We start from the raw sequence: 27981 nt of genomic DNA on the forward strand, positions 1-27981 counted from the left end.
TGACTTTAAATAAAAGTGTCTGCTGCATAAAGAGAAATATAATTCACGTACATGGAAACAGAGGAGAAATTCACTACGCTGAATCGTGATGCCAAACTCGGAGATACGCAGGTGCACGATTAAAACAAAACATTGCAATGATTTGCAGCAATTATCTTTGATTGCCCTTCCCACTCTCACTGACGAGACACAATATCGCTAATCACTGCAGTCGCTCCAAACTTTTTCCAAGTGCAGACAATTACAGTGATTGTGTGAGGAAGCGAGGAGTTTCACTGGTGGAGCGTGAGATATGGAGCGGCGATATAGCTTTAGATGTACCCGACGGCTGGAGAGACGAACCAGCTGCAGGTCAGAATAGTAAGCCTCACGTGTTGGTTTAGATCCAATGATAACTTTCCATTTTATCAAAGGACTTATCGATTTCTTAGTAATCAGATACATTGCCCTCTAACATGTGAGCCAAATACAGTTTCAAACATCAACCACTTTCCGTCTTCACTTTTCCAATCGACAATCTTCTGTCCAAGTCTGGATCGAGACAATCTTTCCCAAATCCTGCATAGCCAGAGTGGTTTATATAATTGTTGACACAGCTGGTGAAACATTAACGGACGTGATTTATCACTCTGGCATCATTACTGCAATCATTTTACTGAACATGGGTCATCAAAACAACCCCCGCCACACTACAATCCATTCATCTCTCCACTGTCACTCTCTCGCCCGCTAATTTAAAGTGAGAGGAGAGTGGAACTAATGTTTTGTGTCTGAGCATCATCAAGATTCTGCATAAGCATATCTGATTGTCTGCATGATTAATTGATCAGTGTACTTGGGGAATGGATTGTTTGCTTGATTGATTGACTGATGGGTCATGCTAGTGTGTAGATGGGAGAGTTTGTTTGATATTGTGAAGCCTAACATTCACCCGATGATACATTCACGTTCAAATATGATTACTAGCCATTATTTGCCCATCAGTAATACGTTTGTTATTGTTTATATTGACTGATCTGCAGGTTCCTAGGATATATTATTGCAAGAACTTTCTCCTTGCATCCTCACAGAGACTGTAATTGTATCACACACAGCTTGGTGACCACAGGGAGACTCTGCCTCTTCAGTTACACTGATACTTACGTTAAACTACCATGAGCTGTTTTCATCCTCCTCGCGGAATCGATCACTAATCAATAACTGCGTCCTCTCTCTTTGTCTGTCCTTAACCTAGATCCAGCCCTGGGAAAAAGAACATGTTTTCATTTGTTTGCTTTCATTATGTGATCACAAGAGGCTTTATGCAGTAGGCCTTTATCTCTAGAAGCAGTCAGAGAGGATTCCCCCCTCCTTTTGTTTAGTATATTTTTAAAGGATTATTTGAGAAGTTGCGTGTTGATTTTCATGAAACTCGTTAGAATCGGGAAGAAGAACCCCTTCGATTGACTTTGCGATCGACTTTGTTGTGTGTGTGCCTTCTTCCTTTCACATAAAACTGAGGAAGACAATTAATCTGCAAACTCCAAACCCTGGTGTAGGTTTGCTTGGCCTTTAACCACAAATCTACTGAGTGAGCACAAAGCAAATTCGAGCTTTAATCAATCTGCTAGTCAATTGGAGAGAGCAGAGGGACGCAGAATTCTAAGCACAGAACAAGTTTGCCTGCTTTGCCTTCAGATTGGAATTGGCGTTCAATATTCCGCTGACGTTTCACCAGAAATTGAGAAACTTGCGAGTCAGAATGAGGGTGATTCTTAATCTGCATGACAACAAAACATGCCCATCTCTGCTAAAGCAAATGGGGCCACACTGCCGAACTCAGCTGGAGAGAACTCATTTACGTCGGCTTATCATTTCCCAAAAATCTTAGCCGCTGGGTAGGCGATCGATCTCTGTCTGCTCCTTTCAGATATGGTTGCGCTGAGAGATACAAACCCCCTCAGGGACACCGCTGTATCTTATCAAAAATACACCTGGATACACAACCACAGCTTGACCAGATGTATACCATCTCAAACTGGGGCACTGGTTGTACTGTATTTAACATACAAACGCAGGGATCGATTTTAATACTGTGCCTGCCATGGCTAACCACCGTCATATCACAAGTCAAATAGTCCTTTAGGAGGCTTTAGTCCCTGCAGAACAAATCAACAGCATGTGTGTTTACTTTCTCCCATAATGCCTCCTCTGGTACGAACACAACAAACCCGAGACTGCGGCCCACTTCTTTGGACGTTGTGCCCCGTCGTCTGGCTCGCCGCCATTTTCTAGCTCCTAAATGTCAACGCCAAAGGAATGCTGTGGTTTATGGGCACCTGGCTGGGGAACAAAGGAATACAAAAACTGGCTAGGAGAGAGGGTGAAGAGGAAGAAAAAAAAAACATTACATTAATCCTCTAAAAGCCTTTTAGCAATATTGCCCTCCCACAGCGATCTGGTAGCACACACAGAGACCACTTCCCATCATTTAATTCCAGCTGAAATTTAATTTAGTTCGAGAGCTATTCATTTCATTAGATGACTGCACCCTCCACCCCCGAACCAACCCACGACATGCATACGTATATGTGACACACACACACACACACTCTCTGACTCCATTTCATTTTTGGACTAATGATTTTGATATGGTGATTGACACATTGGTTTATCTAATGCCCACCAGTGCTGCCTCTTCCTTTGCAACAATGACACACACACACAAGTACGACAAAGGACTTCATGACAGGTCTGTTTCTCGGAGTACACCAACGTTGTTTATCATGTTAACATCGTGTTTGAAAAAGTCTATTTGATACCTTAATCGGATTAGAATAAGTTTCGCCGTAAGCATTTATCCACTCTGAGGTTACTTAGTAATACAAAGGGCATGTTACCACTTTAACTGACTCAGACTATCATACACGTTGGAGCGTGTAATGAACAGGCTTGTTTCAGTGTGAATGGCAGGTTTTATGTGGCCAATCGTGCAAGCGAAAACTCCTGCTTATGTTGGGCATATACTGGGTCAATGGTGTGTAAAGGGAAGCTGACATTTCTTTACCCCAAACAACCTCGTCCTCTCTCTGATAGCAGGACTTATTTGATTGGCTGTAGGCCATATTTCCCCTTAGCACCTCCGCGACAGACAGAAGTTTGTAATATTTTAAGAGCACTGACCTTTCTTATATACCACCTGCTGAGAAAATCTCCACATCAAACGGTTCTCTTGATGCCTGAAGAAGCCGAGCTTTCAGCTGCCCCCCCACACGGCTCCCCCAAAACACACATACACACACGTACGCACACACACACAACTACAGACACCCTGTGAACCACACTAACTGATCAAAGCCTCTGTTTGAAACTTTCCCACAGGGAATCCCTGGTAGGCAAGCCCCAAAGCTTTGATTCCAGTGAATTCTGTCACAGCAACATGTTGGTGTATTGTACAAAATCCTGCAGCACTTCACCTCAGATGGTCTGGAAAAGAAAAAGGTTACAGACAGAAGGTCACAGGTTTGCATTCACGTCAGGTAATATGAGCTAATTACCGTCTCTGTTGGGTCAAACACATAATCACACACGCTTGTACTGTTCTAAGATCAGTAATCGTATCAGAGTTACTGATTTAAGGGGTTCAGCAAGACTACTGGAGCACCGCTTACATTCAGATCAGCTCACTTAACCTTGGAGGAAAATCTGTCAAACCCTTATTCTTGTTTTTATGTTTGATCACAAGTTTTTGTCTGAGTTTTGCAAATGAATGACATTACAAACTAGCACAAGAATAAATTCTGTCCACATTCCTACAATTAGATCTAGATTTGTTTTCCTTTCATTGAATTTATTTTGTTTTGGCAAATATCCAGCTGCTGAAGTGTCTATGAGCAAGGCACAGAATCCCAAGCAGCCTCATGATTGCTGTATTTTAGCTGCCTGATGTGTCAGTGGAGAATTGCAAGAAAAGGAATTTGCCTACAGTGATACATTTGAACTGTATTCCCCTGTGGCTAACTGGCTGCTAGTGGGCTGAATCTGGCAGTAAATTGACTCCAGGACGATGGATGTCAAAGCTTTGTTTTGGCGCACATTGCAAGGAAACAGCCTTAGCACTTGGCTTTTGATAGGCCTTCATTCCTGAGGCTGTTGACAGATGCTGTCCTTTCTCTTAAATGCTGCTTTTGTTGTTAATACCTCAACACGTATCTTGTTGAGGAATATTGAACCTAACTTGAGATTCCACATCAAAATATCATGAATCCTCGTGGGCATAGGCAAATTGCCCTTGACTGAAACTCTGGACTATGGCACTTTTGAGATGTTTACGGTGTAAAATTCAATGTTACTCAGTTGTACTTAGCTCAGTGCTGAGATCCCCCACAATGCTGCTCTCAACCCTGAGTGCCGAGCTCTGAGGTCTTTGCTAACTGGGTTAGAAAATGCTCTAATGGGCAAGTGCAAAGAGGAGTGGGAGAACTCTGAGCCAAATATCCGGGGTTGTAGTATAATTCAAGGTTTAGCTGGGGGAGGAGGGAAAGGGAGCACAGTCATACTTCACAGTGGCTGTCATCCTCCAGAGGTGCCCTTGCTCTAGCTCTGTTTTGATATGTATCACTTTTCCTCCTTTGACCCCATTATAGTGCAAATCTGACCCTTGTATCCCGTACATGAGAACGGTTACTTATCACGCCACTGAACTGTGGGTGACTTGCTTTCAGTGAATGCATGTGAACATCTCTGTGTGGGTGTATGCGCGTGCTTTTGTGTACGGTTAGACATGCATGGATTAATATTAAAGTGTGCGTGTCGACATGGGTAGAAAGATGTGCACACTCCAGCATGATGGATAATGTTTCTCTTCGTTCCAAACGTGACTTTATTTAGTTATTCTCTTTATTCTGCATAGGTTCAGACGTTATGCATTCACTGGCAGGAGGACTCTGTGTCCATAAGTACGACACAGGACTAAATCCCGGCTCCTGACTCACTGCTTGTTGCTGAATCTGACCTCTAACCTTACTGATTTCCCTACTGAGATCAATAAAATGCAGCATTATTACCCTCACAGTAATTGAGCAAAAGCGCACAAGTCTCAGTGTAAATTGCAAATTGTGCCTCAGGGATATTCGGCTAACCACTGTGAACAAAACAAAATGTAATTATTGCTGAGATGAAGGAGCACAGTGTTTTACCCAGAGTACAGATAACAAAGCAAATTCATTTTGAACATTCAGAATGTGACCTGTTGACTTGTTCTTTTATTAAAAGTAAGGGATAGTAAGCTTGTTAACCTCTTGTACTATTTTCAAGGGGTTTTCCTAAATAGGGACCTGCTTTTATTATCTTGTAAACAGATTGTTGTCCTCAAAATGTGATGCATACAAGCACACAGGGGTGATGACCAGCAGACTTTATTTTATACTGAACAACTTCAATAAGCAATAGTGCCAAATTATTAGAAAATTAACATGCGGATGCTTGATTGATAATTAGATGCGTTAGACTGCTGAACACAAGATAACCTTTTTTATAAGCACACAGACGTGTTAGTGCTGCCTCAACTCTATCAGATATGGATGACTGTTGGCCTTTGAAATGAAGACTCGGAACCTTAAAGCCCACATACTGTACATACTGTATCTAAACACACGGGGTCATTTGTTTACATTAATTATAGGTATAACAGATCTAACAGTGATATATTGATGTTTTAAAATGCGACACGTAGCATTTTTAGAAATTGCACGATCACAAATAAATTGAGCCCGACTTGATTTAACAGTGTGTGCACATCGTGGCAGCATTAGGATTAGTTTGCCAAGCTGATACTGGGATTTGAGCTTAGCCCATATATATTGCCTATTGATTTACCTCCTCATCCGCTGACCGCACCTGTGGTTTTAACGCTTGGTGCATCTATATGAAGGTCACCCACCCTCAACCTAGCTGGCTTTCCACGCTGTCAGCCAGCACAGGCCTGGACTCCTGCCCGCCCGAGTGGCTCCCTTCCCCTCTTTCTTCCTGGGATAATGCCAGGCGGAGGTGTGATAGCTGCGGGCCTCTCACCCCGTTCCCCTCCACAGTTTGTCAGAGCACATCTTCAGAGGGTTTGGAGAGTGTCAACATTTTTGTGACGGCACAGGAGATGGAATACGTGTGTTTGTGTGTGTGTGTTTGTGTGTCACACATGATTGCATTTTCAGTTACCTTTTTTTGGGGCGAACAGCATTTGACAAACGACTTGTGTGCTTGTGTGCGTGTCCCTCTGTGCGAATGGGATTGTTATTGTTAATCAGTTTGTCTCTTGTCTTGGTATAGACAGGAAGGTGTGGAGTCTCACGATGGTTGAGAGCTGTGTTCACAGCTGGAGGTCAGAATGAAAGTGATGTTTGTGTGATACAAGTCACCTCTGTGAACCGAGCTGTGAAAACTGGCCCAACAAAGTGCAATGTTGATTCAGGACGGCCTCATGTGAATTTGATTTAACTGACAAAAACACTTTGCTCACATTTATCCGAATCAAGCACAGAGCTCCAGTTTGCGAGTGCCAGCATGGTGCTGCTGTAGTGCTCTTGTGCACAATGGAAGATTCTGGATGTCCTGGGGAGCTGGTAGGTCAAAATGTGAACATGTTTAAGTGGAACGACTGTGAAGGATGGAGATGTTTAAAAGAGACCGAGGCTCAGTCAATCTTATAAAACAGGTTTATGTTGTCATATAAATCTAAAGAGCAGTAAATGAATAAGTAATCAACTGAGAAACAGAAGCCTGGCAATAAAAACAATCTTGGTATTGTATGTAACTTCGGTGCTAGTTATAACCTTTTCCCATGATGAGCACAAAATAAGTTTTAGTTGACTACCATAATAAATGCATCAACATTGCGTGGATCGGAAAAATCAAATGTAATATAACATATCCGGATGTTTTCCCTGCACCGCCATGTCCAGGATATTGAGCTGTTGAAAACTGAGGGTAAAATAAAACAGCAAATGCCAGAGAGCATCTGACTCGATTTGTATTGACAAGGTTTCAGCCGTAGGCTACTTCAAAGCTTTACTGTGTGATATTTGGAGTGTGAGGATGAAAGAGCCATAGGGGATATACTCTATATATCCCCTTTGGTATGAAATAAAGGATACCACTGAAATGATAATATTCCAATAACAGGATATAACCTATGGGATTTATCTGTGGCACTGGGAGATCTCTCTCTAATAACACTGATGTAGTATACTTCCCTTAATACAGCTATATACTTATTGACACGTTTAGAGCGTCAACATGCAGACACGTGTTTATACTAATGCTGTATACGATATGCTGTACTTATACTATTTACTTTAGAAATCAAACTATATATTGAGTGTTGCATCTCAAATATGTATGCATGTATAATATTTCTCACTGAGATATTTCTTCGGGATTTATGTGAGATTTAAAAAGAAAAGAAAAAGTAAGTTCATCAGTTGGGTCATTTTAGGCTATTTCTCTTTGTGTGGGTGACGGCAGCAGCACGATAAGAAAAGTGCCTTGAACACCTCTCTCTCCCTTGGCATGTCCTCCTCTTGCTGCTCCTGGGGGATCCCTCAAGTGTGTTCTGTGTCCTCTCACTGTCGTTCCCCACAGGAAGACTTGTTGATGGCATGCTCAAGCCACCTCAACTGGCTCTTTTCAACATGAAGGAGGATCATGGACTCTCATCTTGTCCCGAAGGATGAGCCCCAGACACGCTGTGTGTGTCTGCTGTTTACATCCATGGCCTCATTCTTGCTGTCATGACCATAAGTGAGGGTAAATCAAGAGCATCGCCCTCAGGCTCCGACCCCCTCATCAGCAAACACTCCATACCAGATCACACCAGATGAAGCATACATAATGTATATCTAATGGATCCTAAATATATAGTCTCCCCCAGAATGTCTATATTTCCTTGAAGACATCATCGGTGTTATGTTACGGAAACGTCATCTTGCCTAGATCAATGTGAGAAATAATGCTTGGTTTAAGCCTTTTAGTATTCACATATTAAATGTGTGGTTACTGGTGACGATGACCCTGCCATCGTTTATCCTGTCTTCATTGTGAACTGGTGAATATTTATCATATTGACTGCTGCCTCAAAGCCAATGAGCCAGTAGTCGGCTCCTGCTACCCTCTCTTGAATTCTAACGGCTTTCCAGTGACTTTCACTGAGTTTCACTCTCCGTGAAAATACAGCATTTTTCTCCAGGCTCTGTTCTTCAAGGCCTTTTTTAAAAGTGGAGTGTCAGTCTCTCAGGCCTCTCAGAGGAGACCTGTGCCTCTTCAGCCAGCTACATCCCAGATCAAAGGCCCAGCGTCACTCCATCTGCCATGTCTTTACCACTCTCATTCATTAGCAGAATAACTGACTTCTCCTTGACTGCCAACGTGTGAATATTTGGCTGGCACATCATCTGGGAGTTACTTTCATGGCCATGCTCGTACTTTTTAGTTTTACAATTGGAATCTTGGCATCTTCAAGCAAGAGAGGATCATTTAAAAGGGAGGAATGAACGGCATGTAAACAAGGTACTATATAACCATTTGTAAACAATATAATAGAGTACTGCCGTATCACTGCTCATCAATCCGTTCTCTGTACCAGCTTATTCTATGCAGGGTCACGGGGGCATGAACCTGTCCAAGCATCCTCAGGTTGAGATGCAGAGACACCCAGGAGAGGTCACCAGTCTGTCACACACACACACACACACACACACACAGACCCTTCCATGATATTGATGTAAAATTCAAATGTGGATAATTGTGAAATTTGAGAATTTTAACTGGTAGTGTTTAATATTAATATATTCAACACAAATAACTAATTATTTCTCAATTTTACTCAAACCATGTGACAGTGTTCTTGAAGATGAAGTGTCCCTCGTGTTTCTCCTGCTGCAGTCAGAGGGAGTTCAGCTGCAAAGCAAATTTACAGGAATGACGTCACTTATCCAACATCACAAAGGAAATTCCTGCTCCTGACGTATTTCTGTTTCAGTTTTAACTGAACCATTTTGCCAAGGCCACACACACACACACACACACTCTTACACACACGCTTGTACGTGAGTAGAAAGTATGTGCTTAAAATCAAAGCAGAATCAGGACGTGTAGTATCTATATATTCACTGTCCGCTCTGGTTAATATGCACAGGACGGGTGAACGCGCTAGGCTCCTGCACAATTTCATGGCAAATTAAATTAATTTTATTGGAATCGAACATGTGTGACAGCGAGAGAGAGAGAGTGAGGGAGAAGGAGAGTAGGGAGGGAGAAACGGAGAGATAAAGGAGAGAGGGATAGGCTAAGAGAGAGACGCCTCATCCACCATTCCTTGGTACCTGTACCATTTATGCCTATCAGACCTGCATATAATGACTGATCATCAGAATGGGATCACAGTGCATATTTGTGTTTTATTGTGTGTAAGGGAGGGAGGGAGAGTGTGAGTCATGCATTTTTAAACGGCCTCTCTGCTCAGGGTTTAATTCTTCGGTAGTGTGAACAGGCCAGTCAACTCTCATTTTGCAGAGCAGGCACGTAGAAGAGCGAATGTTCTTTAGTTTAACCTTGTCATAGGGGCATTTGAGACACCAAAGACAAAAGCCTTGCAGTGCTGGCAAAGGCCACCGCCAATGTTATTGTTTTTCTTCGGCAAGACTGTAGTGAAATTGGCCTGACATTACCTCTCACCCTCGTGCTCAAACACCTCGCCCAAAGGTATGTAATGTCAAACACGGCACATAGCTTCACGTCATTAAATATTCACTTAATGTACCGCAACGTTTGAATATTTAATAAATGAAACGGCGGTGAAGGAGAGCAAGCAATCCAACAAACAATTCAAAAGCAGAGACTAGGGAAATTCTCCATTTCCAGTGAATGGTAGACTGACTGTAAATTGTGGCTCATCCTCTAAGACCACAAGCAAATAATCACTTAGCATAGAACAATCCATTAAGACTGTGGAATTAGTGCTGTTCCACATTCAGCAGTAGGGGGGCAGTAGCTGTACGATCCTGTACAAAAACTACATAGCAAGGGGCTTGAATTGTGCAAAGAATGACAACGTACCTGAACAAAGGCGAGGCAGGAAATAAGGCAGCCTTCAACACAGCAAAAGATGATTTACTGTCACCGTTTGAGAAGCCATGTGTAAACTGTCTTTACAAGGGTGGGATTATGAGTTCTGAGCCAGACACCAGAAGTCAAGCAAGGTCTGTGTCTTTTATGGAAGAAAATGGAAATATATGATGTGTAAATGTTCTTTGGTGTTCGGGGGATCTTTGTGTTGTTAAAATAATTGGTGACCTCTTCTGGTTACCCAATGGTCTTTGACGTGTACAGGATAAAAAAAACTGCATGAACAGTAACTTCTGAGACATTTGAGAACACAGCTGTCATCATATTCACAACATTCTATCCTGAAACATCTTTTGTATATGTATGTAGTCACCAGTAAAGTATACCAGTACAGTAAAGTACAGCTAAACAGTCATTTCGTCCTCATTTATTTCCTTTACCTCACTACCAACCTTCTGTTTAACCTGGACACTGTGAATGTTATGGGCACTGAAACTGAGACCTTCCATGATGAGGTAGCCTTGTCAACAAAATTGGTATTACCCAGCTTAAAGCAACGCACATTACTGTCAAAGTTGCAAGGTGGCAGTTTGTCATAAACAAATGTCTGGCCCTCAACACATCATGAATCTTAAGGGAGGCTACTGTGATCACTGATCAGTAAGATAGACGTTTAAAACCCTAAACCTGTCCTTTCAATCAATCCTGTAACCACAGCTTCCTGACCGGCTGTGCTCATCTTTATTGAGGTTCACTTGAGCTTTAAATGAGCTCATTAGCTGCCTAATTGGACAAATTAAAGCCTCAATCAGGAATACTTCAGCTTTCGGATAGTCTGTAGGTGCATTCTAAATCATCCGTCAACTCAGCTGGTGAAAAGTGGACAAATTTGCCTAGTGGAGCGTATAATTGACAGCAAACAAGGGGCCAGTGCACGCAGAGTGCAGGCTTCAGCCTTTGACACCCTCAGGCTTAAGTTATGGTGGACCGGCTTTGTCTTTGCATCACTCCGACACTTCTCAGACAGCAGCTTTAGAGACTCATTTCTCTGCAGTTCAAAGATGACTCAGCTGTCATCCCCAGACATAAATGAACTATTCCAGAGTATTGCAGTGCCAAGCAAAAGACTGAGACATGGGACATCATCCCCAAACTTTCCCTCTGCCTCCAGCTTCAACCACCTTCTTCTGTTTTGGCTTCTTTATTTTAAAATCTTTATTCTAAACATTTGTAGATGACAGCTGGTATTCAAACTCATTAACCATCCACTTAAGGGACGGGGACGGCTGTGGTTGTGATTTCTAGACCGTGACCTAGCGTGGAAACTAGACCACCAGACAGAGCTCCTTAAATTTTTAATTGACCAGCATTCAGAGGTGTTGTGTTGAATGGGGTCACAGGTAGAGAGACATCATGCATATTAAACCAGTAAACACCACCACAGTGATGGAAGCTCAGTGCTGTGAGACATGTGGGAGACAGTTAAGGTTTTTCTTTCTTGCATCTGTTGGAGATGATCTAGAGATGCGCTAGACTAGACCAATGAAGAAAAATATGAATAAAATGCTACATGATTTATTTATGATTTATGATTATGATTTATAAAGACTCAATTAGTTCCGAGCTGCTCCTCAGTACCGACCTCCTCACACTGTCCCCATGTTTGAGCCCAACCAGTCTGTGAAGAACAGCAAAATGTTTGTGATTTTGCTCTTTGATGATTACCCCAAGCTGAGGACCAGAGGTGAAGTTTGGAAGATAAATCAAGGGGAAAATTGAAAGCGTGTGCTCCAGGCTTAATTCCCTCTTCCCCCTGACAGGTGAGCACAACACAGGCATCGCTGTGGACGCCACAACAATTTACCTGTCAGTCTCAAACTCCGTCCCGTCCCCAACAGGATCCTGCTCATCTGGGATTGATCCCAACACAAGAGGAGTGAAGCACTTTATTCTAGGGAATCCTCATCATCCTCATCCAAACCTACTGAGTTACAGCATCAGGATCATTCAGAAAAACGGAGGGAAAGAAAGTTTTTTTCTTGTTTTTTGTCTCTTTTCTTTCTCATATGTTTACTTCATGCATGTGCGGTTGTGTAGAGGTGTGGTTGAGCACATTTAAAGAACTGTACATTCTTCAAAGCTACCGAGCAAATGACTAGACGGTGAAGAACCGGACTATCCTAGAGAGAGATTTTATGTCCCAAACCCTCACATCAACTCTCTTCAAATGAGCAAAGCACAGTTTTTCATATTGACCCTTCAAGCCTGCAGGGGGGTGAGGGACAATAGAATAAGATTCTGTGTGGAGGAACACTTTTACATGAAAGACATCAAAATATTGTTCTCTCTATTTTCAGTAGTCTGTGCGATACACATGATTTCAAAGAAAGCTTTGCTGCCTCTACGGGCTGTGCCATGTTTATTTCATGGCAACATACAATGGTGGGAAGCTCCATAGTATTGATCCACAGTGTAAAGTCCTCCAGTTATGCTGAGGGCTATTCAACACATAATTACGTGTCTTTCTTTGACAGCATCATTCTCTCCGTAAATGGAAGTGTTGTCAGCGATGAATAGAAGTCACTCTGGGCCCACAGAAGTCAGAGCCTTCTTTGTCTCCCAGAGACTAAACACTATTTCACACATTTCCTGATGCAGTGGGGAAAGATTGGCTTGCTGTGTGCTCTTGGTGACGTGCCATAAATGTGGAGTTTTGAGTGCGGGGGTTTGAGGAAGATGCAAAGATTGAAATGAAATTGTGTACCTAAGATGGAGGTTTCTGCAAGCTGCAATTACTGAACCAAGCACACGTATACACTGAAGTTATTAAACAGAAACCTTGTAGATTTGTATTCATGTGAATTTCTTTGACTAGTATAATTCTACCTTCTGGTTATCTTCATATTTGATGAATGGGTCCCATCTGATACACACCAGTAATCGTGTGTGTGTGTGTGTGTGTGTGTGTGTGTGTGTGTGTGTGTGTGTGTGTGTGTGTGTGTGTGTGTGTGTGTGTGTGTGTGTGTGTGTGTGTGTGTGTGTGTGTGTGTGTGTGTGTGTGTGTGTGTGTGTGTGTGTGTGTGTGTGTGTGTGTGTGTGTGTGTGTGTGTGTGTGTGTGTGTGTGTGTGTGTGTGTGTGTGTGTGTGTGTGTGTGTGTGTGTGTGTGTGTGTGTGTGTGTGTGTGTGTGTGTGTGTGTGTGTGTGTGCGTGTGCGCGCGCCCAATCGCATCAGGATGGTTTCGGACATCATATCTGAGATGTAATGGTAGGGGGTCAGAGACTATCAAGAGTCTACCTCTGTTATTCAACCACCAGTCAAGAGAGTGTATTTTGGTGTCTTGAGGCAGCCTGAGTCTTCATCCTTGAAGTAAAAAGTTCTAATATTGAAAGGTTTCAGTGCCTCTGCATTAAGCACTGAAGCCTCCACTTCATATGAAGCTGCAGAGAGGAATGCAGTTAACGTTATTTTTCAGGAATGCTGATAATGATAAAGCAGTTGTTTAATTGCAAGTGAAATCAATTGTGTCATACATATCATCTGTCTAAATGAGATGATGAAAGAGACAATCGAGTCATCTGCACATACTGTACAGTGTAAAAGCTGCACATAACTATAGATTTACTGTAAATGCTCTTCTGGCTTGAATATGATGGTGGGGACTACTGAAAACACACCAGCGTGACATCACCGTCTCAAGTGGACGGACACAATTAATCCCAGGGACAGTGGAGACCTGCTGACAAAGCAAGATAAGGTATCGGCCAGCGCACAGCTCTCCACCTGACCTGTTGCACTCAGGCCTGACTTAGCCCATATGGCATATATTAGGTGCTCCCTGTACTACCTGAGACCCTATAGACTCTTTCTCACGGTGCCCTTGTCCACACAAAAGCCCTCATGTTTAATTTTGTTGCAAACTGACATAAATCAAATTATTTCTGGATTAAAGGAGTTTAGAGCGTGAATCTCTCCCCCCAAAAGCAAAGACGGGGAAGTAGTTGGTGTGGTGTGTCTGCCATTTTTTGGTGCACACGTTAATCAAACATGTGATCACCAGGAGTGAAAACGACCAAGCCAGCACACAGATTCTTCCGCCAGGTCCTGTCTGCACCTTCATGGCATTTGAGGGAATGAAATTTAGTGCCAGGCCTTGCATGGGGCGAGAGCTGAAATCCAGAGATCCAAAGCCAAAATAACTTCTTCCTCTACCAGCTCAACATAAAATGAGTATTTTCACCTTTTAACATCGGAGTCAGTTTAGACCAGTTCTCTTTCAAAAAAAGTGCATTCACCCTTAACATCCCCTTTTTTGGACAATATTTTTAGAGCTATTGAGCACATGTGCCGTTCAAAATAAGCCATTTGATGCAAGCTTTTATCCTAAGTGCCCAATGAATCCCATGAGTGCACACATCTTTAGCAGGGGTGGACCCAGTGGGCAGCGAGCCACTAAACCTGCCAGTCTCAGTGCCATCCTTTACCACGCGCCACATGCACAAATCATCCTCTTCCAGGAAATCCTCGTTCATCTAAGGTTATTGCCATATTCACAGTTTATTATTTACTGATTCATAGCTTTGAGTGGTGGGGTCTGTTGTAATATATTTTGTAGAAATGAGAGAGAGAGAGAGAGAGAGAGAGAGACTGGGCTCAGGCGTGTACAATCAGTTGATAGGTGTCTGTATTGTATTGGTTTTCTGCTTCCATGTCGAAGGCTTTTATTGTTGTATTTGATGAAGATCAGCGAGTGATGCTGTAGAAATATCAGATTGATCAAAATCACTACTAGCACATTATTTTCAACATTTAAATGATTCAAAAGCAACACATTCTGGGCTGGTCTACATTACATTACATTACATTACGATCATTTGGCAGACGCTTTTATCCAAAGCGACTTACATTACATTTACCACCCTTCGCAGAGGGGGGAGCAATTGAGGGTTCGGTGCCTTGCTCAGGGGCACCTCGGCATGGACTCAAACAACCCTCCGGTTCCCAAGCGGAAGCTCTAACCACTGAGCTACTGCCACCCCTGTCTAGATGGTCATGATGTCGGACAGCAAATGTTCCTTACAAAGCTCAAACCCTACATGAGTTTATTTAATGGCTGTCAAATCTGTGTCATCTGAAGCATATCAGTATAGAAGTTTGCTTCTTTGGTATTTAGAGGTTCACACTGTTGCCCCTGGCAGAGCAGCACATAAATGGCACAGAATCGTCCATTTCTATTCCGATAGGTGTTACTGAAATCTCTAACCTCTCATTAAATGTAATATCTGTGGAAACTTCTTTTGATTTGTTTGCCAATTTATAGTCCAGCAGGGGCGAGAGGCGTTACACACAAGAGATTCATACAACCGCACCATCCCTGTTCAAAACCTGCTTCTGTGGCCGCTTGGTTACAGCTGTTTATGTATTTCAAGCATACAGACTCTTCTGGACTAGCCGTGAATACAGATCCAACTATTTACTTCATAGTGAGTCCAGGCATAGGCTTCATCTATGTGGAGAGGCTATTAGCTACTCTGCAGTAACGTCGACAACACTGCCCTTTATCTCCCAGCGGCAGAGGTTGAAGATGAGGATGTTAAATTGGTCACTTCATTGCTTCAGATACGTGTGTGTGTGTGTGTGTGTGTGTGTGTGTGTGTGTGTGTGTGTGTGTGTGTGTGTGTGTGTGTGTGTGTGTGTGTGTGTGTGTGTGTGTGTGTGTGTGTGTGTGTGTGTGTGTGTGTGTGTGTGTGTGTGTGTGTGTGTGGAGGTTGAAGATGAGGATGTTAAATTGGTCACTTCATTGCTTCAGATACTTCAAGGTGTGTGTGTGTGTGTGCGTGCGTGCGTGCGCGCGCGCCGGCAGTAGAGTATTTTTAAATGCCTGTGAAGTTGACAACAAAGTTGGAATGAAAGCCAGGGAGTCACTGACTGTGTTGTTGGAACTGCTGTTGTCCCTTTTTACACACAGTGAAGGTAACAGCTCTGTGATGATGACGTCGTCTTTATCATCAGCTCTTCATACCTGCTCACTGATAAAGGTGACAGCTGCATGTCACCTTCATGTAAAGAAAAAATGAAAACACGCCAAACAACAAAACGTGAATAACCGGAAATTTCCCACTTTGATTTGTGTGTTCTTGCTTCACAGCATTTGCAAGATATCACAGCATTTGCAGGTAATTTACACCTCCAAACTAAACTGAGCGAGCGGCACCTGGCCATCGAGATCAGCTGAAAGAATCCCTCGTGATTAATTTACATCCATTTACCGGATTCACAACTATTCGCATAATTCCCATCACTCTGTTATGTGATAATGCATGCAATGTGAACGCACCGTTAGTACTGCAGATCCCCCTAAAGGGACACTCGCTAGGAGTGATAGTTGAGCAATTATCAGTGAAAGACCGGAGTTTAACTAATCATGAGCACGTTCATACGCACACACACTCTAAAAAACAGCATATTGATAATGAAACAGCTATACTGGTTGTTTTTGCAGAATTTCTCCACAGCCGCTGTTTTGTACATTTGTTTGTGTTGTTTCTCATGATTAGGTCACGATAATTATTTTACAATTTTGCTGTGCAAAACTGGGTTTAGTGCGTCAGAATCCATCTTCATCCCACAAAGAAAAAAGTTGGGAGATTGGAACTCGTGTATGTTCTGCGCCTGCCCAGCACCTTTGTAGTGAATTCAGCTCCTTCTGTTTCTAGGTGTGGCTTTGATTTTCAGACTCGCACACACTTTCAGCTCCAGCACAAAGTAAATCCTGCGATGTAATAAGTGTCAGTTTCCCTAATTTTACACATCTCCCTCACCGGCGTCAAAAGCCTTTATTTCATTGTCTTGCATGCTGCCCATAATTGATAAAGTGAATCTGGTATGTAAAATGTGTTCAACCAGACTTCTACTTCAGCCCTGCATCAGCAAACTCAACTCAATGCCCCCCCTCCTCCTCTCGTTTGTTAAGCTGCCTTTTCCCTCCTGTGCAGAAATTAGTCTGAGCACATTCGATATCAAGAGTGTGGGCCCGCATTAGCACTGCTCATATCTCACAAAGGAGCCCAGCTACAAAGAAGGGAATCAAGCTCTATTTAAAGGAATGCTGCCAGGAGTGCATTGCCAACGATAATGCACTTTACGTCGTTTTGTCCATAGCCTTTATCTTGAGCTTCTTAAGGACTAGGCAACACACAAAGTCATTAGGGACATGATAATTCCCTTTATAATTAGATGGGAAGAGATTTGATGCCTGGTGCACCACAGGGCAGACCCACTTACAACATAATCACTCATCCCACCAATGAGGGCCAGCGTGCATGCTGGCAATTAATTGGGATGATCACAATTAGCTGGGACGGCGCGTTTGCTTCTGTCTGTTCTGACCGAAGAGTTGAATTGTACAGTCATTTGCCTCTAGTTGTGGGATCTTACCTCTTGGTCTCATTACACAGTCTTTCAGATATGGTTGGACTTCCCTTAACTAATAGTGTCTTGGCTTATGAGTCACCATATACTTGAGGAGTAGGTTTGATCTGGAAATAAGGACGGGAAAGAGAGTCCAAACCTCATTTCCAACGCGATTCACAGCCAATTATTTAAACTTTATTAAGCTGGTGAGTATTTGCCGTACGTGAACGCTTACAGACATTTATTACTATCTCAGAATTGTTCCAGATTACTTTTTACTTGTATGGTTCTCTAACAGGGTATTTTTCTTTCTACTTAAAGTGTGAATTTTAATTTAATGGCAACGCTGCTGGCTGCAATCCAGTGATTGTAGAGCCCAACTTACTTTTTTATTTCAAACCTTTGCAAGATCTGTTCCCGACCACAGCAGTGCGCTCATCATTAAAATATTACCTGTTGATAACTTCAGACAGGTGAAAGTATACATCACTGAATAGCTCTCTGTGCCTATCTGCAGGTGGTGGTTCAATCCATTTTGCTGTGTTATCTGCACTCCAGGTTGTTTCTAGTCGGATATTCCATATTCCAAACACCTTCCAACAGTGGATTAGATCTGAGAGAAGATGAGCACCGTATGCCCTCCTGCTCCCTAATCAGATCGAATTCTATCTGATCTTTCATTCTTAGTCATTGTTTATCTTTACTGCTGCTATGCTCTTCTCTTACACACAGTATACACACACACACACACACACACACACACACACACACACACACACACACACACACAATTCCAGTACATGGTCTAGCCTACCAGTGTGGTGCAGGAACAAGATCACATGACATTGCCCAGGAAGTAACAAGAAAACGTTAATAGATGTATATATAGAGATAGTATTGATTAACTCAACAAATGTTTTCATACGGGCCTCATTCTGTCACTCAGCATCAAACATGATATTGCTTAATTTATTGTAATACAGAAAGTTTCATTTAGGTCTTTTGACCGTCTATGTCAATTTGGTACAAATCTCGACTCTATTCATTACGTTCGAGCAATTTCTGCAGCTTCCAGTTTGTCTGCATTTCCATGAACGAGCACCTCACTGCAACCCTGGTAACCGTTTCTAAGTCGCTGTTGTGAGGTGTTACACCCAGAAAATGATCATAGCCCTACTGCGTCTGTCAACACAAAACATTTCCCTTTCTCTAGCACTTATGATTCCATTTTACAGCCATTTAAAGAAACCCTTGCAAATGAGTCTGGGGAAGGCTGGTCCAAGTTTGCAGAGTAAAAATCATTATTATATTTGGACAGAAAAGTTGTTGCTCAACATGTGAAAATGAAATGCAAAGCTAATATATTTTCAGCTGTTTGCTTTTGGTCTACAGCAGCACAGTGCAAACAACTCATCATACATGAGTCCATTTTTTGTCTCTGACAGGACTGCAAGTAATGCAAACTAATGAGACTAGATGAGATTTCCGGTGTGTCTCTTGAGAGTGTGAACACCGTCACCCTGTAGCTCACACACACGAGTCACACTAGGCAACCCAGGGGCTCGTACTGCACTGGAATGTTTTTCTCTTGTTTTCAGCCACTTAGAAATACAATCTGCCCAGGGCCAAGCAGGCTGAAAGCAAAAGGCCAGTCAATTCTACATTTAGGCTTCTTCCAAGAGTCAGTAAGTCCATTCGTCCTAATGGAGTCAGGAAGTGTGTGCCTGGCTCAAGATGCAGGATATTAAGTGCTCTCTCTGTCTCTTTCTGCCCACAGCCTCACCTTTGTTTGTAGCCCAAGGATGCTCTTACACCGAGGCAATTTAGAACCTTCATTCAACCTGAAAGAGGGGAAGAGAAGGGTCACGGAAAAGAAAATTATCCTAATAATTTAAAAGCTACAACAGAAGATAGCCACGGAGTACAGTGTCAGGGCTGGAATAAAAGTGTCTTCTTTCATGGCCTTGACCTATTTCAATGGTCTTTTTTTCTTTATTGTGACCCTCTCTTCAGTCTTTGGAATTTCTATTCACATTTTCAACAATAGCTCTGTATGTTGACGACGCAGCTAGTAGGCAGCTCCAAATGTCAGTGAATTTGAATCCATCGTTAAGAACTCATGGGAGGCCATTAGCCTAGCACACGGCACCACAGAGCAGATACAGTACATCTGGAACATACAAATGAATCTGACATTTGTAGTACATTAGCTCCTACATTTAAATTGAAAAGTCACACGCCACTTTTACATTCACATTAAGATTCTGATCATTAAAGTCAACATTTGCTTCGTCCACGAAACTGGCCACGTCATTAATTGAAGGTTGTATAAGGAAAAAAAAGGTGCACTCTATCTAATGTAGGTGTATGTGCCAGCACATGCCAACAAGGCTTTGCAAGGACTGCCTGAGATCCTCTCTGAAAGTCTCTAACATCACAGCAGACGGGAGCTGGCAGCTTTAGACAGGGCAAAGTACATCAAGGTGTATCAGCTGTACATCAGGGTGCAGTGAGCTATAAAGCCACCTGAACTGCCTGAGCTGAGCTACACCGACGGGCTCGTGAAGCCTCTGCCAGTGATCCCTTACTGGCTACAATCATCACCTGTCAATGCTGCACTAGAACTTTCAGGGTAGAGATTGGCCAAACCACCCATCTACACAGCGACATCGGACCCACAATACCAAGACCCACGATGACTGTACAGTTGTACAGAACTAATTCAACCAAGATGTAGTTCCACCTGCAAATGCCTCAGCCTGTGATTACTAAGAAGTGTCATATTCCAGGCTCATTGGAATCCCATGTGACATATTAGTAAGAACTGAGAGTTCTCTAGGAGCTGGATATGTGAGTCTGTACCAGTGTACCTGCATCATGCAGTGATGGTATTAACAGTATTTATGGATACATCTCGACCTCAAACAGCTCAGACTTCAGTGGCTCAACAAAGCTGCTCATGGTTGTAAACGCAGTGACCCGGGGTTTCATCCTTTTTACCCCAACTATTGCCACCCACAGCTCATTGTGTTCCATTGCTCCATTGGACTCTATTCTATTGCATTATGTTGCATACCAACACTCAACATCTCATTGGTTTGGCTCTATCAGAGAACTGGACATAAACATGTTTTGGAGCTCCAGCTCGGCTGCATTTCAGAGCGAGACTTGAACCGCATTGATCAAAGCATTCAGACGTGTCCAGACCCTCTCCCCCAGTGCATCATGGTACTGCTTGTTGAAGCCAAAAGAGCCTAACAACAACAAACATCTCTGCTACTACTGCCTGTCTCTCTCTGATTAGCTGCTGGGGAGTTATTTTTAGAGGCTCCCAGCCCCTTTGAAGAGATAGAAGAGTGGAGTCCATCCCCATACCCCCTACCCCTATCTCCCCCCTCCCTCCTCCATTCATTCCCCTTCCAAACTCCAATCCAACGATGCTTTGTTCATTTCTTTCTTTTTCTTGCCGTACTGGCAGCTGACTTTTAATGGTTTCAATCACTGTCTGGATGTTTGACTTACCCTCATTCTTGCAGAGGATACATGGGTGGATGAACTTTACCTATAAGAGATGTATCTACATTCATATACTAATATTGTTTAGTGTGTATTGGGCAGATGTTGAGAGATATAGATATGTTTGAGAATGGATATGCAAAGTGCTGCTCAGTTTGTCATGTTCTTATCTGTCAATGGTGTCATCATGGCACCAAGCAAAATGTGTCAATATGCCTACATTTATTATAAATCTCTATATCCGGTGATTAGATCCCCACTCCATGATTGACTCAAATAAATGGCAGCTTTTGCATTTCTTGGGTGGATAAAATTCATTAAGTGTTAAATTGACAGCTTCAAATATATGGCGAACACAGTAATGAAGTAAATGCACAAGAGCTTGGCAGTGATTGTTAATTTAGGGATGTATTTGCTAAGATAAGGCTTGTATTCTGCAGTATTGGACCTAATAACATCATCAGTGTATTGATTGGGCAAGATACAGTGCTTGGCTCATTAAAGGGGTATGTTAAGAGTAACCTGTTCATCTTGTAACAATTACAGGTCCAATCTAAAGTGCACATGAGGAATACTGATTAGAAAGTACAGAATCTATACACCGTAAAGGTTGATGTTCCTCCATTTTGCAGGGTCATATCAGAGATGCATTGCGGGGGGGGGGGAACTGCTGAAAAGCTTTGAATTGGCAGTTTATTCTTCATTCCTGGCTTCATTCAATTATTTGCTTGTAATTTGGAGCCACAGATGAACCGGAGAGGCAAAATGGAGGACAGGACAGAGCATTGTGGCAGAGATGGAGGATCTGCCTCGTCTGTGATGTGCATTACTGTGGGAAAAGGAATGCAGCTTCATTTTCCCTCTGGAACATCTTCACTCACCACTTCAGAATGTATCTGAGGAGTAAAAAAAAGAGTTTGCAACTATCCTGTATCTTTTGTAGTCAGGGTTTATATTTTTGCTTAGTTTTCCTGAAGAAATAGAACAAAATGAGAAGTTTTTGGAGGGCAACTTGTGACACACTAGCATCTCAGAAACAAAGACCTATGTGATGATTCTGGTTTGCTGAGCCTTACATTACGATATTTTGGTTTGTGTCATATTACATCTTGTTTAACTGTTGACATTTTTAAGCAATTGTACCCAACTATTAGACTGGTTGACCTCTCTGTTCCATGCTTTACCCAGAACACAATTCTGTGGTCCATGGCAGCATATCTGTTGTGGTTGGATTTCAATAGAATTTAAACATCAAATCAAAAAGGTAGAACCCAAAATGAAATCAAACATGCACATTCCAGTCTAATGCATAATTCTCCCATCAAAAGATGGGCAGGGGATACTAATTCTCAATCAGATTGCATATCTGCCTGATCTGTAGTCATTTGATGTGCAGTCTGAGTGCCACTGAGCCTGATCACTGAATATTGGATCTGTTTGGCAGTTAATCAGCTTAAGTGAAAAAAACACATCAAAAATTTTGGTCTGTATCATTTTGAAAGATCTCACCACCTGACATAAAGTAAAATTAAAAAGTTGAAAAAAGAATAAAAGTTTAATGAAATTCATTTGCATGTCAAGAAACTGGTTTTGGCAGAATGGGACGGTCAAATGTGCAATCTAAGTTTAAATATAAAATAAGTGTAAATATGCTATAAAGTATTGTGTCTATATGTACATAATGAAACTATATACATGAGCTATAGTCTTACTGTGTTAAAAAGGCAAAGTTTTGAGAATTGGAGTGAATAAGCCGACCCATTGTAAGTAAATATCTTTGGTTAATTTTGCTTTGCTCTGGTGCTTTATTAACGCACAAATAAATATGAATGACAAATCCTATAGGCAGCTCATATAAAGAGCTTCATTAAAATGTTACCTTATTTAGAATGACGTTAACGGCACAATACAGTCATGTAAATGTAAATGTAGTCATTGTAATATGACAGCGCAGTCCAAAAAGAGTGACAGCAAACTGCAAAAAAGGAATATGTAAATGGACCAAACCGACATGGAGTTTTCTCAAGATAACATTGTGTTGACACATACCTCAGAGAGGGATTTAAAAAAGAAAAGAAGTGTGAAAAACACAACCTGTCTATCATACCTCTGCCTTAATTGACAGATCAACTGTGAGCGCGCCCACACAATCAGCAGCTGGTCCCGGTGATGCCATTCAAATTAGCTGGATATTAAAGAATCCCTCGACTGAAACTACATAAATTATACATAATGAAATTCAATTAACATTTTTACTCTGACAATTAAATACATTAAAGAGTGAGGCCTGTGGAAAGAAAGTGGCAGAGTAAAAGAGGTAGGTGGGTGGGGGGGCACTGTATGAAACAGTGGGCTACCTTTAACGTTCACTAACACTCAGTGAGTGGCTGCTCTAATGTTTACCAATCAATTAGCAGAGGTGGACAGACAGTCAATCAAGCCAAATGCCAGGTTTGGGTGGCCTATTAAATGACATATAATCAAGCGAGGAGGGAATTAATATCATTGAGTACCACAGAAAATAAGGCCACAGAGGCTTGGAAAATACTTTAAAATGTTCTGAATAAGGGGATTTAAACACAGTAACAGAGATCCATCATCATGTAAGACTTTAAGCCACAGAACAGAAATGGTCCTCAGTCTCAGCAATGTGAAATATGTCCACCCACCTCTTTTCCCATGAGGGGTGTACGCTTCCACACTTCCTGCCTGACCGCCCAGTAGGAGGTGCTGGTGCAGTGACAAGGATGAGCGATCCCTCTGCTGGCCTCCCACAAGCCCACAAGGCCTGGAGGAGTGTACGCTCATGCCTGTGGTGCCGCTGCCAAGGAGGGAAACTGGGTCTCTTGTCAATGTCAAAGAAATATTGCTGTTTTATTTGTGAATACTTTGCTACAATTATCTTGCAAACCAACAGGGAGCGCTTTCAGTTCCACCAGTGCCCCAAATTGAGAACTACAGTGAGAGCTTTTCAGTACAAATAGCCTCTTCACAGATGTTGTGTTGTGATACCAGCTATCATTCAAACACCTTCATGTGTACAAGAGCATAAAGGTGAGGCAGGGTGCATGTTTGACAGCTGACACTGGCTAAATCATGATGGGGGCCCTGCACTGACCTCCCCTCCAGCGTAATTTGGCCCCTTTCTCCTGACTCGGCCGATATTGGAGAGTCCTCTTCTTGTGGCAGATGTACTTTTTTGTCTCTCCGATCTGAAAAGCGGTGCTGTCAGTCAAGCAACACAAAGTCTCTGTGATGTATACATGTTGACAGACAGAGTAAGATAATATATTTACTGCTCAGAGAGGAAGGAAGACGAAGGGGAGACTTAAAAAGAAAGGTGGCGTGGGCAAAAGAAATAGTTTTTTTTATTCCCCCTTGTAATGAAAGCAAGCCAGCAGTGTGGTCCGGCCTGCCAGCAGCCTCTGGCTATCTTCCTCCATCAGGTCAGCAGCATCTTTCTGATTACATCTGCTAAAAGCTACCAGTTTATTTACCGTCTACATCAGCAGAGCCGCGATGGGCCAAGATATAGATGCTTCAGGAGTCTGTCGCTTATCTTGGCTCTTCAGCACGGGAAGGAAGGGTGGAAGAAAGGAGGCGGGTAAGAGAAGATACCGAGGGGCTTTCAGCACCTGCTGTAAAGGAATTAGCATTCACTCTGTGGACTAAAGTTCATAATTGAAGTAAAAATATGTTCCATTATGAGATAATTGGATAAGGGACAAGGAATCGGTTAATTAATATCAAAATCACATGAAACTACATTATTACGTCTTCCCCCATCTCATCTTAGGTGATTCAATTACAAGCAAAGACAGTTTCAAAGATGCCTACCGGCTTTCTCTCATCCTCCTCCTCAATACTGTCCTAATGAAATCACTGCCGAGGTGTCGCAATCATCCCATCACAAAGTAACAAAGAAGCGATTCAAAGTATTTTACTCTTAGATCTCTCTCAGCAAGAAAGGAGCAAAACAACCAGGATGAATAATGGAACATTTTGACTTCAATCAGATTTTTGTCTGTAAACTATAAAGGCTGAGGAAACTCTTCCTCCAGTTCAACCTAAAGAGTAAATTAGTGAGTGTGGCAGCTGTGGTGACAGAACACACAGACACACCGAGGGGAAAAGGGAGCAATCAGGCACTCTGCTATTATACAGTGTGTGCATATTAAAATGAGGCCTGAGGGCAAACCTTGTTCACATTTCTGTCCATGTAGACTTGTTTTTACAAATGTCAATTTCAGGTTGGTCTTTATGCATAGTTGAATAAATCAGCAACAAATCCTTGACGTACACTGACGTCATACATGAGGTAAGACTTGGGCTAACACAGGTGACTGAAAAACAAGTGAACTTATGTCCGATCTCAAGGAAGCTTGTCGTGTAGAGTTATGGGGGCATTTTATAAATGCCTTTATGTTTTGGATTAAAACCTTAAAACCTTCTTATTGACTGTTTCAAATACAATATCTAGTCAACTCCCTCCAGCAGACACCAGGCAGCCGTATTGAATGTGTTTTCGGTATGAACAAGTCAAGGTTGTTTATGTCAGTTTCAATTCTGGAATGGCTCCATTGTGCTGAATGAGACCCGATGACTGTAGACTTAAATGTGTTTCCTCTGCTGCATCATGTGAAAGACCTTCGATCGATATTATAGATGAAGCTGACAGACCAAACTGGCTCTGTGCCCAGTTTCCTTCATACGTAAAGCTTTTGATTTTCCTCTACGACAAAACAAGACATGCAGTAAAGATGGTGGAGGTTGCAGTGTCCAAACCAACTCACCGTGTTTCAAAAGCAGCTCCAACTTCCTACACATTCCACATCGGCAGAAATTAAGCATTCATTTCACAAATTCGGAGCAATAAACCAAATAAAGTGGTTGGCTGCACTTTATTTTGAAGCCAGTGGATAAAATGTATCTTGCAGCATTTTGAATTCTGCTTTCTCATCTCATCTATCGACTAAAGTTATTTTGTTACACCATAAACTATAATGCGGTGCTACACAACAGCTTATTGATACGGCATTCATATTTGTCTTTCATTCATACTGACTCAGTATTGTCTTAGTTTATGGATCTATTTTAATCGTCTGCTTGTCTGAGTCTGCCTCCTCCTCTGCCAGCTGGTCAGTTGTTGTTTTGTATCGTTTATGTCCACGGGTAAACGTCTGCCGTATGCGCCTTCCCTTTAGCGTGTTTCTTGTCAGTTCAAGCAGCAATGAATGAAAGGAGCTTGATGCTGAGCTTGTCGGACATCTGTTGCTTCTCAAAAAATATGGCCGCACACTTGTTTGTACCACAGGCGTTATTTTTTCCCACCCATGGACCAAACACAAGTGCAGTCCAGAAGCCTGCAGCCAATATGGCAAAAGGGGGAGGAGCCCTCCAAAATATGCAATTACTCAAAGTGTGTGGTTTTTATGGGAAAGGACTGTGTGTGAGTGTGTGAGTGTGTGAGTGTGTGAGAGGGCTTTTTCCCCCCTCATCACAATTTTCTTTGTCATGCTCTCTCTCTCACACACACACACACACTTGCACATCCTTGCTCCCAGCTCTCTCGTTGGGAACCCTCGCCGCGCTCCACCACCTTCTACTCCTCCTTTAAAAAAATCACAAGGACAGCTCGATCCCCTCCTTCTGCTCCCGTCTGTGCTCCATCACAAACGGCTCTGTTTTGCTTTGTGTGCTCGAGTCTCGCTGGGTCCTTGATGTACATTACAAGCCCTCAATACTATAACCGACAACAATGCAGCCCCTCACTGTGTTGAATGTTTCATTATGTTTCAGTTGGTCTCTTGAAAACTTCTGGGTCTTTTGGAGTGCACTTACAGAGGCAGGGGGTGACTCAGTCCAGTTGTCAAAGAAAGAAAAGAAAGAAATAACCTTTGGATCCACTGATTGATGTCGAACCAGTATCGAACATATGGAAGGTACAGTTTCTCCTCTTGGTTTAGTTTATCGTCATATATTATTGTCTGTGCAACCTATGGTGTCTGCAGGTGTATTTTTTATAATGAAGAACAAAAGTAATGTCAGTGAGAGATGACAGGAAAAGCTTGTGTCCCTATTATTACTCCGGAATCCTATAGCAGGCCGTGCTGCATTTACTGTATATCGATATGCTGTAATGTTAGAATTCAATTTGCAACTTCACATCCTCATATTATTTCTAGTATTGTGTGAGAGTCTTTATATGGCACAGAAGTGACGTCTGAGACACTGGAAAAGTTTACGAGTGAAGAGAGGCGCCCCCTCTGTACGCCTCTGCAGTGTTGTGCTTACTCACTCTGAACGCCAGTCACAGTGGTCAATGCATGTGTTTGTCTTATGCAAGATTTATGTTGACACACTCTAATGTTTGTGATAGTACTCTATTGCAAATCAATTAAGGCTAAACTGGGCCTCCATGAAGTTCTTGAATTGGATAGTGGTACAAGGAGATAGTAATGTATCCTGTGTAACTTAGCCTATGCAGTATAACTACACTGCTAAAAACATATAAAATTGCATAGGAGAGGCGCTGACCTGACATTCAAAATACTGTATATGTTCTTAGGACCGGGGATGAGCGCTTTGAAGTTGGTATAATGCAGTGTAATGGAGAATTCAGCACACACACACACACGCACACGCACACACAGTCAGTTATTTCCAGAAAGGCCCAAAAGCTCCTAACACATATCTGGTATAGATCCTCAGCCAATCTGTTGAGTCGAGCTTGGTTTCTCCTGCTTTTTCTTTCACTAATCTGGAACATGTGTTGCATGGGCTCCGTCTGGAATAAATGACACAAAGTACCTGTCTGAAAAAGCCAGGACACACAAAAAAAATGAAGGGCTCTTATGTTGGCATGTACTTAGAAAAGTGGAGATCAAGCATGTGCTTGTTTCCACCACTGGGGCTTGACAGATTTGCTGTCAGAGAGGAACTGGGTGGAAGAGACTCA

This window comes from Genypterus blacodes, unplaced genomic scaffold (assembly GCF_046128005.1).
Source record: "Genypterus blacodes isolate CSIRO-AG114 ecotype Tasmania unplaced genomic scaffold, CSIRO-AGI_Gbla_v1 ptg000058l_1, whole genome shotgun sequence".
NCBI lineage: Eukaryota > Metazoa > Chordata > Actinopteri > Ophidiiformes > Ophidiidae > Genypterus > Genypterus blacodes.